The sequence below is a fragment of the Emydura macquarii genome, unplaced genomic scaffold (genome assembly GCF_026122565.2).
Source record: "Emydura macquarii macquarii isolate MOO-44397 ecotype Brisbane River unplaced genomic scaffold, CSIRO-AGI_Emac_v2 contig_1253, whole genome shotgun sequence".
Classification (NCBI taxonomy): Eukaryota; Metazoa; Chordata; order Testudines; family Chelidae; genus Emydura; species Emydura macquarii.
Window position 1 is genome coordinate 10,435,575 of NW_027131390.1, and position 14,528 is coordinate 10,450,102.

Consider the following 14,528-nt stretch of genomic DNA (forward strand, 5'->3'; position numbering starts at 1 on the left):
TTTCTTACATTACTGATAAGCATTATTCTTCCAGCACTCTTCTCAGTCCCCCTATGATATCTTTCTTTTCTCTTTTTAGAGAATACCTGACTTATTACGACTGAGGGGTGACAAAACAAAAAAGAGGGACAAAGGATTTTTCGGACTTGGGCAGGTCCTATTGTATGATGGGCAAAATTTACCCTTGGGGTAACCATATTGAAATCAGTTGTGTTACATCAGAGATGAATTTGGCCTGATGTTTCTGCCTTCACTGTAGACTCACTACGTTATAAATCGATGCACGCTTAAAGTATACACAGTAGACGCTGTGTTAATGGGGCCTCGCTAGGCTGAGGCTTACTGAAGTGAATGGCAGTCTTTCCACAGACTTCTGTGGCTGCTGGATCAAACCCTGGTTATTATAGTATGCTGTTAAAATCTGACTAGATGGAGCATTATTCAAACCAGTAACCTTTTTGTTCTAGAAGTAAAGTCCATATGTAGGTTAGCCCTGCACCAGAAATGAGTTTGGTGTTCTCTGTTTAGTAGTTCCAGGTACTGGTGCTATTTTTTTCCCCTTTTATATCCGAAGACTAGAACTCATCTATTTTAAAAACAAAAAAATGTTCACAGAATTTCCCCCCCATACCTTGTAATCCTGTTGAAATTTTTCAGTCAGCTGCACAACACACAGGTTGACATTTTTGCAAAACGTTTCCCCCCAAAGTGTGACTTCTTTTATTCTTTAAAACTTGAAATGTTGATGACAAATTAATCAAAACAGCAAACTTTTAAATTTTTGTCAACTAGGCCTACCCAAACGCAGCCTGATCATAGCTCTTTGGGTGGAGAAGCTCAGAACTGGAATTAAGGAGAATGTTATAAGCCAAGGCCGCAGTCTTACATATAGGCAGGGGGTGAAATCCTGGCCCCATTGAAGTCAGTGGGAGTTTGGCCATTGACTTCAATGGGTCTGTCTACCCTGCAAAAAAACCAAAACCAAAGAATCCTGCAGCAGCAAGTCTCAGAGGCCAAGACAACTGACGGGGGCTCATGCTACAGAGTTAAAGCTTGCAGTGTAGATGATGTTCTTGGGCTGAAGCTCTGGTTCTGAAACCCAGAGGAGGAAGGTCTAAGAGTCGGGCTGCAGCCTGAGCGGAAATGTCTACACTGCTCCTGTTAGCCCCATTACTCAAGACCCGCGAGCCTGAGTCAGATGACCAGGGCTCTGAGACTTGCTGCTGTGGCTTTCCCCTCTTTCCCCCCATGTAGATATACCGAATGTGGCCAGGATTTCATTCATGATTTCAGTGGCATCACTCACATGGGTACAACTGAACCCACCTGTGCGTGTGTGGGATGAGGGCTCAGCCTTGCGAAGCGTCATGTAGGAAAGTTTGCAGCTTTACCTGTATAGAGGTGCGATGGTTCTCAGCATGCCCAGCACTGTCGCCTTCCCTGCCTCCAACGAGAGAGAAACTTGCTGGTGCAAGGATGTCAGCTTCTTGGTGCCACCAGCCTGTTATCCATCCAAACCATCTCCTTCGCTTTGTCAGCCCTTTCTTTCCCTCACAGGTTAACAATAGGGGTACCCCAGTTCACAACCCCTTTGAAGCAGCCCCCTGTAGTATTCAATCTCTTATCCACTGAACACTCACAAAAATTACAGGTTTGCTGTCCACAAAGGAACAACGTACACATCAGCTTGTTGATTCAACTCAGGATCGGCACCTGCATGACATCATAGAGCAGAGATACATGAATAGAGAAAACAATCAGACATTTATTATCAAGGATCAAGATTTAAGAGATAGTGATGAAGGATAATGGAAACAGAAGTAAAATAAAATCTTGACGTGCTTCCTAGAGACTAAACTTAACTTTAGCAGGCTAATGGTCTGTCTAAGGAAGTTTATCTCACCCCAATTGTCTTTTGCAACATTTCAACCAAGGCTGGTTGAGATCCCGATTTCATGAACGTGAACACGCTGTCCGTTTACTTCATTGGTGCAGGATAAAGGGGTGTCTGCTTGCTTTCTACTTATATTCTCAAATTTAATTGTCTGTCCTCAGAGATCCCCTGTAACTTGTTTTTTTCCCCCATGTGCTCCTTTCCTGTTGAGTCTATTTCTCAATGGAGTTTCCATTGTGTTGACTTACAGTACTTGACTTACATTGGACAGACAGATGCACATCTTAGCTCCTGTCTGGAAGAAACCTGTTTTTCTGTTTGGTTGGTGACAGATCGGAAAACATATTTTCAGTGCATATCAGTACATATACACAACTCCTTAAAAATCATCCGTACATATATCGTGCAATGATTGAGGATCAGTATGACATGATCTTTCAGTAGAGATCTCAGACATCATTTCTAGATAAATACCATGAAAGCAGGGTGCTAGTTGTAGTAAGTTTGTCAGGCCTGTTAGATTTTACTGTTACACAACAGTGAACCTTTTGCCAGTTGGCGATGAAGAGTTCTTAGCATCACGACAGAGTTCTGACTTCTTAGTCCCTGAAGCATGAAAAGAAAACTTTAATTCATGCCAAAACTGATACAAAATGTAGGGGGCAATAAAGGAGTTAACTGGCACATTTTAGACTAGCACAAATACAGAAATAGTACTGATTGGCACTACCAACTCTTGTGATTTGTCACAAGGCTTAGATATTTGATACTTTTCCTAAAGCGCTAGCTCCTAGAGTTATATAATTACACGAGAGTCTCGGCTTTTATTTGGGGCGGGGGGGATGTTTTATAGTTCTCTGAACCTTCTCAATCTCTTCAGAGCAGCATTTCAAACTCGGAACTGAAGAGCATGTGCCCACCTAACTATGGGTTCATACCCTTTTAATAGTCATCATGGTCCCACAGGATTTAAGCACTACCAATACTTCTCTGTGTAACCTGGAAGTGATAACACACTGAGTTGTTTTCTAGCATCCATACTGTTAGCCTTACGTTTTGCTGATTTTTTTTTATTTTGTTTTTCTCTTGACCCCATGTGGAGGCAAATCAGTAAATAAATAGATGTGCACTCAGGGTTTTAACTTAGCTACTTGTTCCCTTCCTGTGGCAATTTATTACTTTAGTTTCCTCTGGGAGGCCTAAAAACAAACACAAATTAAAATGGAAAAAATCTGCCTTCCATAAGGATATTAACATTGTAATTAATAGAAGTTGGATGACAGGACCTAATTAAATGCTGCTCTTGTAGTGTAAATTTAACTTGATTATTGTTAGCCTCAGTGAACGCCACAGGAGCCTAATTCTAATGACTCAATCAGTACAGAAAGCAACAGGGTCCTTTAGGAGAAGAATCCAAATATTAGCATCCGGTCCCACCCTGTACTTTGAAGCCCTGCAAGATAGCAGCGTATTTACAAAGATAACCACAGGTGTCAGTAAGAGGATTACATTGCAGCTGGAATCTCACAATTTCAAAACTGGCTAAAACCCATTACAGTGCCAGCAGGCTTCTGGGGTGTACCTCTTAAACTCACTGAATAAGGCGTCTGTGAGAGGATTACGCCTTACATAAGAGTTTTATATCTGTGCTAGGGCGACAAGATCTATATGTAAGTGTGCTGCATGCTCTGTATGGCAATAACACATATATATGACTAGATCCTGTATGAACAGAAAGTTAGCTTTCGGTATATCTGTGATTTCAAATCCAGGACTGGATTTTGCTTTCATTGGGGTCCATGGAAACTTTGCCATTAATTTCAATGGAAGTAGGACTGTGTGGGGAAAAAATAAAATTTTATGAACTCCAAGTTAAGGTACAGAATGATTTTCTCCCCCACCACACACGCAGCATTGAGCTAAAGGATTCTTCATTCTCTTTGCTATCCTGAAATATTAAAGTGACAAGTGCGTCTTCAGGGGAACAATCCTTCTTCCTGTGCTGAGTCAAAATGACAGGGGTTTTCAGATCTGTTGGTCATTAACCACCCTGGTCTGTCTGTTAGTAGTAGTTTTACTGATCAGATGGAGTCTTGGGTTACTATGACTTTAGTCCAAAAGACCCGATAAGCGAGTCTTTTGGATGTGTCCCGTATTTCAGAGAGAAACTGCTTAATGAAAAGCAAAGAGAAACTTTCTTACTCCTGTTTGCATGAATGGTCACTTATCAAACAGTAGAGGAGAATCTAGGCCAAGCTGCTTTCAGCAGTCTAAGGAACATTAAACTACTGCACTGTGTGCTCTCATAGTAGTAATATCTCTCAACAAATTTCAGGGACCTTTTGAACTTTCTCTGATACTGATTAACCTCCCCCCACCCCCAAGTAGCATAAAAAATATCCACCTTGCCCCTCCCCCATCGTTATTGAGTGGCTGCTGTTCTCAGATGCGTCTGTGTGGGATGGGAAATGAGAATTATCTCTGAGTGGAAGTGCAATTGGTACATACTCATTGCCTAGAGAAATGGTGCCAGTTATATAACTACCTCTATGAGTAATAAGGCAAAACTCTGTCAACTCTTCTGCGGGAGATTTCTGAAGCTTGAGTACTTCTGGCTGATCCCAAGGTAAGTGGGGATTTTTATTTTCTTTTGCGGTGGTTACCAGTGTGTGTGCTTTATATTCCTGAAAAGACACTTCACAATTACAGGCTTAGATGCATTTGCACTCAGCCATTTAATAGCTGCAGGCAAGCAAAATTATTTTCCATAGATACATGCCTCCCCAAACTTAATTTTTAACAAGCTTATTTTGGGATATGCATGCTTCATCCAAGAACTGAATAACCTCTCTTTTAGCACTGGACCGTCTTCCTGCACGACACACATGTATCTGGAGCATGTAATTGAGTGTTTGCTGCATTTGATCTTTGGTAAGCAGCTATCTCTTAAATGTTACAGTAGTAATAATACTTCCAGAGAGCAGTTTGTGCATAGTGGGTGGAATATTGACAGGCAAATGTTGCAAGGCAGGGAGGACATTTAGAATTGAATCTGCCAACATTTCGCTATCACTGTTTGCTTCTGTGAAACATAGGAACTTTGTAATTCAATTAGTATGATTTTTACGTGATCTAGGGAAATGTTAGTATTATGATGACTAGTGAGTGCAATGTTGGATCATTATAAATGTTGTGGAGTGTAGTAGTTTTGTGTCTGCGTGCCAGGCTGTTTACTTTTGTACTGTTGGAAGCAGATGATATAATGTACAACACATGCATTTTGGTAAGCACTTAGCAATCCTTTATTGTAGCAAGATGTAAATAAGCTTGCAGTGAAAGGCGCTCTTGCAATTCTTTGGGCTGTATTGCTGAATAGCTTGCTGCATAAACCCCTATGTACACTCAAAATGTGTGTAAGCTACTGGAAAAATCAATGTCTCTCATATAGAACTGGCATTTATCCATGCAGGGATTTTTTTTTTTTTAATGGGTAATGGGATATGAGCTCAAGTGCATAGCCTGTTAGATACAATCTCAGAAGGGTCAAAAGGTGAGGAACAGAGGTGCAATTAGCACCGAAAAGCAAAGGTATCTGAATTATTCACCAAATATATATATGTATTTTTTCACTGAACAGTCAGCTGCCTAAGTTTAGAGCAGCCCCAGGCTACATGGATGCCATTGCAGGCGATGTGTGTCCTGAAATGAACTGCACATCAGAAAATTCTCCAAGTATTAGGCACAAGCATGTGTTCCATCAGGGCTAGGCATCTCCTGTACTCTTAGCTTTCAACATCTTTTTCTTACTCTGAAAGCCATTTATTTCTTGCCGACAAAAGTAAAATTCCCCTCTCCTTTCGTTTTGGCATTCATTCTCCTGCATCACTGAGACAGAATAATGGAGCAAGAACACAGCGCCTGATCCTATTTCAAATTCACCACATCAGTGCTTTGAATCCCCCTTTTCACCCCAGATCTTGTTGGGTGACCTTCTGTGCTAGTGGTTCTGTAGGGGATTGAAATGAATTTTTGTCAATCCTGAGTAGTGAAGAGAGTGTCCTGGGAGGAGCCTAGCGCCATCAACACCCAGCATCAGGCACTGGCTGCAGAAACTGAGTGAAATTCACCCCCATGTAGAAGGCCAGCACCAAGGGCTCTGCGTCACTTACCTCCCAGACTTGCATCAACAGTGGGGAACATGGAGACAGCAGTATGTCTGTCTGAAGAAACTTTGAGGCAAAGCCAACCCACTTTTGATTCACTGGGCATGGGACAGCTTGCAAGATGTCATTCCCTGACATTGCATATCCCCAAACGCACCTTAAGAGCGATGCAGCACGAGGAGACGGCAGAAGTGCTGTTGCTGTTCCCAGAATTCACACCTGCTGGGGATAAGACCTATGTAAATTGGTGATCTCCTCATCCACTAGTATAAAGTTGCTGCAAGGTTATGGATGGGATCTCTGCAGGCGTTTTGCTTACCTCTTCATGTCTGATCTTATATGAGAATCACATGAAAAGCAAATATGCATCAAAAGTAAATTTCTGGGGAAGAGGGATGTTTGACAGGAAGCCCTAACTTTGACTTATTTCCCAAAATCAGAGTTGCAACAGCTCTGGGCTCTTATATATTTTAAGATGGTTCACCATTATCATTAAGGATGGATTTGACCCCCTTTTTGCCCTTGAAGAATGACAGGAAAGGGTCAATTGCCTTCCAATTTCATTTACTTCAATTTTGTCTTTTTAAAACGTTCAACATAAGAAAATCCTAGAGCAATGTAACTTCTGGCAAGATCATGCGACGATAGAAATCTCTCTCTCTCTTTGCATCCCTCCACTGACTCCCCCTTCTCTATTGCATCAAAAACAAGCTTCTTGTCTTCACTTTCAAGGCCCTTCACAGTCTATTCCCACCATACCTATAATCTCTCATTCACTATTGAGATGTCAATTCCTCCTCCGATCTGCCCATGATCCAACCTTCATCACCCACTTGTTAAATTTTCAAACAACCATCTTTGTGCTTTCTCCCATGCTGCCCTTCACGCTTGGGAGGCGATCCCTATAAACATCTGGAAAGCTACTTAATTACCTTCTTTCAAATCCCTTTTTAAAACCCTTCTTTGTCAGGATGCCTACAAAAATCCTGACAACTAGACCCCACTACCTAGCATATGACTGATATTGTCTTGTACCGCCTCCCCCGCCCCGTCTGTCTGTCTATCCATTTGTTGCATCATGTCTAAAACTTAGATTGTAAGCTCTTTGGAGCAGGGACTGTCTTTGTTCTGTGTTTGTATTGTGCCTAGCACAGTAGGATCCTGGACCATGACCTGGCCTCCTAGGCACGATAGGAATATAAACAAAAGAAAGTGCATTGTCCTCGTCATTTGTGGTTTAATGGACCTTCAGTGAACTTTGACAGCAGTCCCAATAACACGGAAATTTGGGGGGGAAAATGGCATGACTGGTGGTGTTGGCAAATCTTTTACCCCAAATGAATGTTTAGTTCTGTTTCCTCTCATGTAATGTTTGTTTTTGTTGGTATTATCATAGAACAAAGCGCTTCTCCATTGGCCAGAAACAGCAATGTTATTTGGGAAAATGGCAACATTCAATCCATGGTCTAATAAGCTTCTGGGCAGAAGTCACTTGTTGCTGAGGAAAGTCCTTCTCCATGGCTGACGAGCAGGTGAAAACTTCACCTTTTGAGAGAGTTTTGCAAAAATTGAGAGGAAACGTGAAATATTTCAGCTTCCCTCTGCAAAAATGTCCAGAGAGAAATCTGGGACATTCACATATCTCTGCCTTGTGTAACTACCTCAGATCCTTCCGCAGGAGGTTACCACTGGCTTCACAGCTCTTTAAACCAATAGTCTACACCACTTCTAGTTCTGGATCTAGACTCTGTGTGGCAACCCAGCCATGCTTCCAGCCCATTAATCAAATTCTGACTCAGCAGCAGTTTGCGATATTATCTCGTCTGTGGCTGGCAAGTCCGTTTTTCAAACCCACTGTGATTAGAGCAAGAATTTGTACATGGTGAAGGTGTTTAGAGAACAGATGTTCAAGGGCTCGCTTCAGACCTGTGATTTTAATATTACTATGCTGCATTGCAGTGACTCATTGGACAGTGGCACCAATAACATGCAGGGCTACTCATATTAGAACTGCACAGAAAAAATGTGCAGAAGGTCCCAAGATGGTCCTGTGTCCAAGGCACTAGGCTGCTACCCAGAAAACATGGGCTCAGTTGCAGGTTCTGCCATAGACTTGCTGTGTGACTTTGGGGAAGACACTTACTCTCTCTCTACCTCAGTTGCCCATCTGTAAAATGGGATTAATAATTCCCTTTTGCTCACTTTCGGCCATGTCTTTTTAGACTGTAAGGTCTTTGGGGACCGTCTCTTATTAAGGGCTGGTTTCTCTAATGAGGCCTGGCCCCTTTGGAGCCCTTCAACACTCACAAAGGGGTCACAAATGGCCTGCAGGGAATTCCCCTGTCAGAGGCGTGGACTGGAGTTGGGCCCTGTGTTGCCATTCCGTGCTCCCTTGTTGTCCCGGGCAGGCAGAGAGCCAGGAGGGCCCCCGGCGCCCCTATGCTAGCCTATCCCTATGTGTTTGTGCAGTGTCTAGTGCTGTGAGGGCCCCAGTCACGGTTGGAGCCTCTAATCACTGCCATAGTTCAGAGAAGTTCTAATTAGAATATCGGCAAAACATTGAAGTGGCATGGTTTAATTAATCCCTTCATTGCTCCTAAACTGTGCACATGCAGTATCTTCAGGGTAGTTTTTAAGAGTGTCAAGAAATGCCAGCGATACAGGATGATGGTGGACCAATCTGCTGTTTACGGGTTTTGATGAATTTTTTTTATTTATTTTTTTTAATTCCTAGTAGCTGAGATACTGTGATTCAATTGCTAGCTTCCGTTGCTGGCTGTCTTGTTGGAAACGTATCTGGAGACTTTAGGTGAGCTATTGCTGTTCTCTTAGTGGCTAGCCACTTAGTAGTCAAATTAACATTGCCTTCAGTTCCTCTTGTTGCTGACTTCTCTGGATTCTGTGGACGACTGTCTGGGACTTTCTTAGGTCTTCCAGACACTGGGGATGTAGTCCACTTACAGCCATCAGTAGCCACATGCCAGCATGGCTGTACCAGTGCAAACCCTACAGGTAGACAGGCCAAGCTACTATTTTGCACCAAGAGTTGATGCCTGCTTGAAGCCAGGGCGCCTTGATGTAGCCAATGGTAAGTTCTATAAGTGCAGACAACAGCTTTTCCTGTGTGCACTAGGGGCATAATCAGGGCAAATCCCTTTGTAGACAAGGCTTTAGTTGACTTGTCTGGGTTGTTCTCTTTCTAATACATCAGTTAGATCTGTGATGGCCTCAGTGCTTAATTTGTGCCAGGGCTGAGCCCCAGCACCTCTAGGCTTGGCAGTTCATAGCCCCGGCCCCTCTGGGCCTGCAGCATCAGTTATGAAAGAAAAAAAATGCCGTGAACCCCGGCACCTCTTTTATTACATATTAAGCACTGGATGGCCTTGATGACCATTCAAGGGATACCCAAAGCCACTGGTAGGCGTATATAGTGCTGAACTGCTTTGCTACTATTATTATGGACGTTTATTAATTAACTGCCCTCTCCCCAAAGGTATTTGAATTGTCATTTTTGACAATTCCTCATAGTTTTCCCTTATTTGCTTTTTAAAATGGCATGGTGGTGGATATTAGTTGAACGGTAACTTCAGCAATCAGCTCCCCATCTCTTCTGAGACACCCAGGGTCAGATCCTCAGCTGCATAGCACCAGCGACATCAGCCATTTGTACCTGCTGGGGATTTGTGCAGTCTTCGCCAGCTGTCAATTCTTGGAGTCTAAATGCTTCTCTGTCTATATTTTGTGGGGTTGACATCAACCACGTTCAGTGGCATCGTCCAGGAAAATGGATGGGTCCTAAGAACTTTGTTGGCTTGACAGACAAGTAAATTTCACACACGCACACCCAAACTGGAAACTTCCAACCACTCCTAGATAATAATCTGAGCAGCTGTTTGGAGTGATCAAGCTGCACTAGAAAGACTGATGTTCAATGCCCATGTGTACCATTGCCATCTAATGAAGAGAATCCTCTACTGTGTGCCTATATAAACATTAGGCTTTATACTGCTTAAATATAATGGAGAGTTTCCTTTATCTCATTTGCTAGGAGTCTACGTTGCTTGGAGCAGGACGAGCTGAATGCTATTCTCCACTATTATAATGCCTTAAACCAAATCTCAACAAACTAGGTCCACTAGACGACACCATCACATGTTAACAATGTTTTGGTCCGTTCTAAGATGGACTGATTAGAACCAGAACCGAGAAGTGAAAAACTGCATCTCCCATCACCACAGATAAAATAATAAAAAAGTGTCAATATGGGGCTGTGCAAAAAGGGAATTTATTTATTTCTCACCACTCACATGTAAATGACACAAAGAAAATCCCATTCTACAACACTGGTGTGTGGCTGAAATGGTTCTACAGCTCTGCTCTGCAGGAAAACATAAGCAGCTGTTATTACGTGCATTTTTCTAGGACAATCAACTAGCTAGTATTCCAGATTAGCAGAACATTATATTGTATATGGCAAACATTCTAATAACCTTAAGAACTTTGGCAAGCGTTAACCCAAATCCAAGGTTATAAATAACCACAAAACCTTGAATGGCATCAGTGATAAAGAGCAGAAAGGAAAAAATGGGCCAGAGACGAGTGTTTTAGATAATGAGGGATGCTTGTTTGTTTCCTGTTCAAAACCTTGACATTTTAATGATGTGTTTTCCAGCCCCCTCTCTTCAGGCTTGTTGCTGGTTTGTTGAATTCTAGCACTGTAAATATTTGTGCATGTTAATTGCAACATGGACGGATTAAGACAAGATCCTTCAGGGGTTGTTGTTGGAGGAAGGTGTGGGATAAGTTAGGCTAGGAGTGAGATGGAGTCTGCCTGGGCTGGGGTTGGAGAAAGAAGTAAGAGGAGAAGAAAGTTAAAAATCCCAGTAAAGGAAACCTGTAGAGATTTAAAGCGTTCAGAAACGAGCACAATCAGACAAATCCCAGTGTAAATCAAGTTATCCGTGATATTATGAGAGTGCTCTATGTCTGTAGAGAGGTTAGATAGTTAGCTATTAGATAAAGTGCCATATAGATGGTGCTCAATTATATATAGCATAATTCCTGGGTTTTTGTAGGACCTAGAAAATTTATGTACTGTAAATGACTTCCTTTGTGAATCTCTTAACATATGATGAGTCACTGCTGATAGCTGCTAGGCCTTTCTAATGCAGCAAGAAAGGGGGATGCAGCCAAGAACATCAGTGTGACGTCTAGCTTTTTTCCCGTTACCCTCTTTAGCCATCCTCCTTGGAGCTTTTCTGTGTCCCAGACTCCACCCTCTTTCCCACTATCCTTTCCCCGAGACTTCTTCCTCTCTTCCTCCTCTTCATTCTCTTAGTCCACCTCCTTCCTACTTGTGTCATCTTGTTTCTCTCCCTTCCCATTCCCCTCAGTAGCAAGAAACAGATGCCGAGCACTTGCATGACAAAGATCTTGCCTGCTGTACATGCTTCAGTCAGTTCCACGGATGTGCAGACACCCTCCCCACCCTGACCAGTGAAAGGCCTGGCGGGAGCAGCTTTGCACCTGTGCGGGGAGGTGGCCGCCATGTTCGGTAATTGCCATCTTTGGCATCCTACTGGAGAAGGCAGCTTCTAGAGCAGGTGCATTGCTGGAAGGGCTGGGGGGAGCGTGACCGGGGGCAGCATGGCTGGGCAGAGTGGGTATCATAGGGAGCAGACACTGCACATCCCCCACAGGATCGGTGCCGGCTGTGGAACTGCAGAACAGGAACGGAAGGGCCTGGAGCGGACACCGTGGCTGGGAGCCAATCCTGGGGAGGAGGGCCTGGGCACAGGCGTGGTGTGGGATGGGCACCAAAGAGGCCCCTGGGCCGGCACCCCAAGGGTGTTTGCTGTCTGAGAGAGCTGTCCGAGGCGGCAGGGCCTGGATTGGGTCGGTGCGTTGCTGCCTGTGCCGGCACAAGCCGACTGAGCCTGCCTGGATCCCGAAGACTCAAACGCTCCCCTGTGAAATGTGAAGGTGTGTTGCCACGCTGAGTGCCGGCTCCCCGAGGGTTGTGAGCGCGGTTGCTAGGCATTTTCCAGTCAAGCAAGGGGGGGATGGACTCGGAAGCTGGGGATCTCTGCAGCCTTCCCTCCCGCTTTTCATGTCTGAAAGATGTGCCGTCGTTTTCCTCTTCTCTTCCACCTCCTCTCGCAGCCCAGTGGGGCCTGCCTTAGAATAAACACGGGGGCAGGCCCGGGAGAGTCAGGCCCACTCATGCTGGCAGACAGTGAGCTGAGCTGAGCGGACCAGCGCTCAGGTCGGGTGTGGTTTTACATCTGTCTCAGCGTGGTTCGCTCCTTTGGACGTTACCTATGTTTTACATTTCCCCCCCCCGTTCTGTGAACGTCCTTGGAACAGGCTTTGTGTCCCAGGCCAAGAAAGCCGCTGAGGCGAGCTGCAAGAATCAGCACTTGACCTCTGTGGGGCTGACCGTGCTGCCCGAGCGTGCAGTTGCGTTCCTTCCCCGCGGAGAGCACAAACCAACGCTGTCAGTGGAGTACGGGGCGGGCCACAAGCAAGTCCCATGCGCAAAGCTCAAGTAACCACCCTCTGCGGAGGGGCCCTACTCCCCCACGGTGGAGACCGGTTACAGGATACCCATTTAGCCACTTCACAGCTGCTACTACAGGCCATGGACTGTAACCACAGCTTCTGCCCCTACATGGCTCTTAGATGGAGGTTTTGGCTACTGGATTCATTTCGCTGGTGGATTAAATAGGCACCCCCCCCACACACACACACAAACACAACAGTCCCTTAGACCACCTCTTCTCTGCTTTCTTCTTCTGCCTAAGAGGCACGGAGGGGGCCTGGATCACTTCAGTTCCTCTGCATTTGGGGTCTTGTGTAACCAGGGAGGGGCACAGAATCACAATTACGGCAGGTTTTAGTATTATCTAGACCATCCCTGACTGGTGTTTGTCTAACCTGCTCTTAAAAATCTCCAATGATGGAGATTCCACAGCCTCCCTAGGCAATTTATTCCAGTGCTTATCTGGCCTGACAGGAAGTTTTTCCTAATGTCCAACCTAAACCACCCTTGCTGTAATTTAAGCCTGCCCATTGCTTCTTGTTCTATCCTCAGAGGTTAAGGACAATATTTTGTCCCTCCTTTTATATACTTGAAAACTGTTATCATGTCCCCAATCAATCTTTTCTTCTCCAGATTAAACAAACCCAGTTTTTTCAATCTTCCCTCATAGCTCATGTTTTCTAGACTTTTCTCCATTTTTGTTGCTCTTCTCTGGACTTTCTCCAATTTGTCCACATCTTTTTGTGAAATGTGGCGCCCAGAACTGGAGACAATACTCCAGCTGAGTACTTTTTTGTAAGGGGTGTCTTCCTTAAATGTCCATAAAAACTTAATCAAATTAATACTGAGTGTTCTTCTGTTTTAGTGTATAATTCTTGGAACATTTCCCAGAATCTCTTTAAACCTGTCCCTTACAGGTCTGTGTTAAAATAAAAGAACTGTGTTTCTCTGCTTTGAGAGGTTACTGCAGAATTGGTAGATTTCTAATTTTTCAACTGAATCACTGTAAAGGCCTCCATGGCCTTCGTGAAATCATTCTCCAGCAGGGCGTTAATTGACAATTGCTATGTACACCCAGAGATCTGCAAGCTCAATTATTTATACACGAGGGAAAGAGACAAGTGTTGAAGGTAACTGTTCAATGTGGTGTTTTGCCTGTATGTTTATATAGATCACTCTTCCATGTGAATGTTTCATTTTTTGATCCTCTCTTAAATGTTACCAATCTGATTTCCTCAGCAATGAAATTGGACTCTTCTCTGCTTTCTGAAATCAATTTTGTGGATACTTTTTGAAACCAAAGTTAGCCTTTCATAAACACGACTTTATTTGCCTAAATCCAAGTGGGACTCAGCTAGTGTTTTCTGTGTGTGTATTTTACTGAAGGAGTTAGCATATCTAATTACAACCAGGCTTGTTTTAACATTACACCCAGGACACGTTACATAGTAAGCATAGATCTCAATGCGTGTCATCTTTTGATCGTCTAGATACACAGCAAGGTCTTCCTATTAGCTCTGAGCACCTCACTGGAGGTGCTGAACAGATAATGAGAGCAGAGGGTGCCTGGGAGCTTGCTGGACTGGGCAGTAGGGCCATGCAGAGGGGAACTCTGAGGGCTTCATCCAAAGGCAGTTTAGTCAATGGGAGTGTTTCCACTGGCTTCAGCAGACTTTTGACCAGATCCTCATTTCCTTCAGCTGAGACTTGCCTGCGTAAGGACTCCAGCAGTGGTTCTCCAGCAGGGGTATGCGTACCCCTGGGGTACATACACAGAGGTCTTGCAGCAGATACATCAACTCACCTAGATATTTGCCTAGTTTTACAACAGGCTACATGAAAAGCACCAGTGAAGTCAGCACAAACTAAAATTTCACCCAGACAGTGACTTGTGTATACAGCTCTATATACAGTACGCTGACATGTAAAC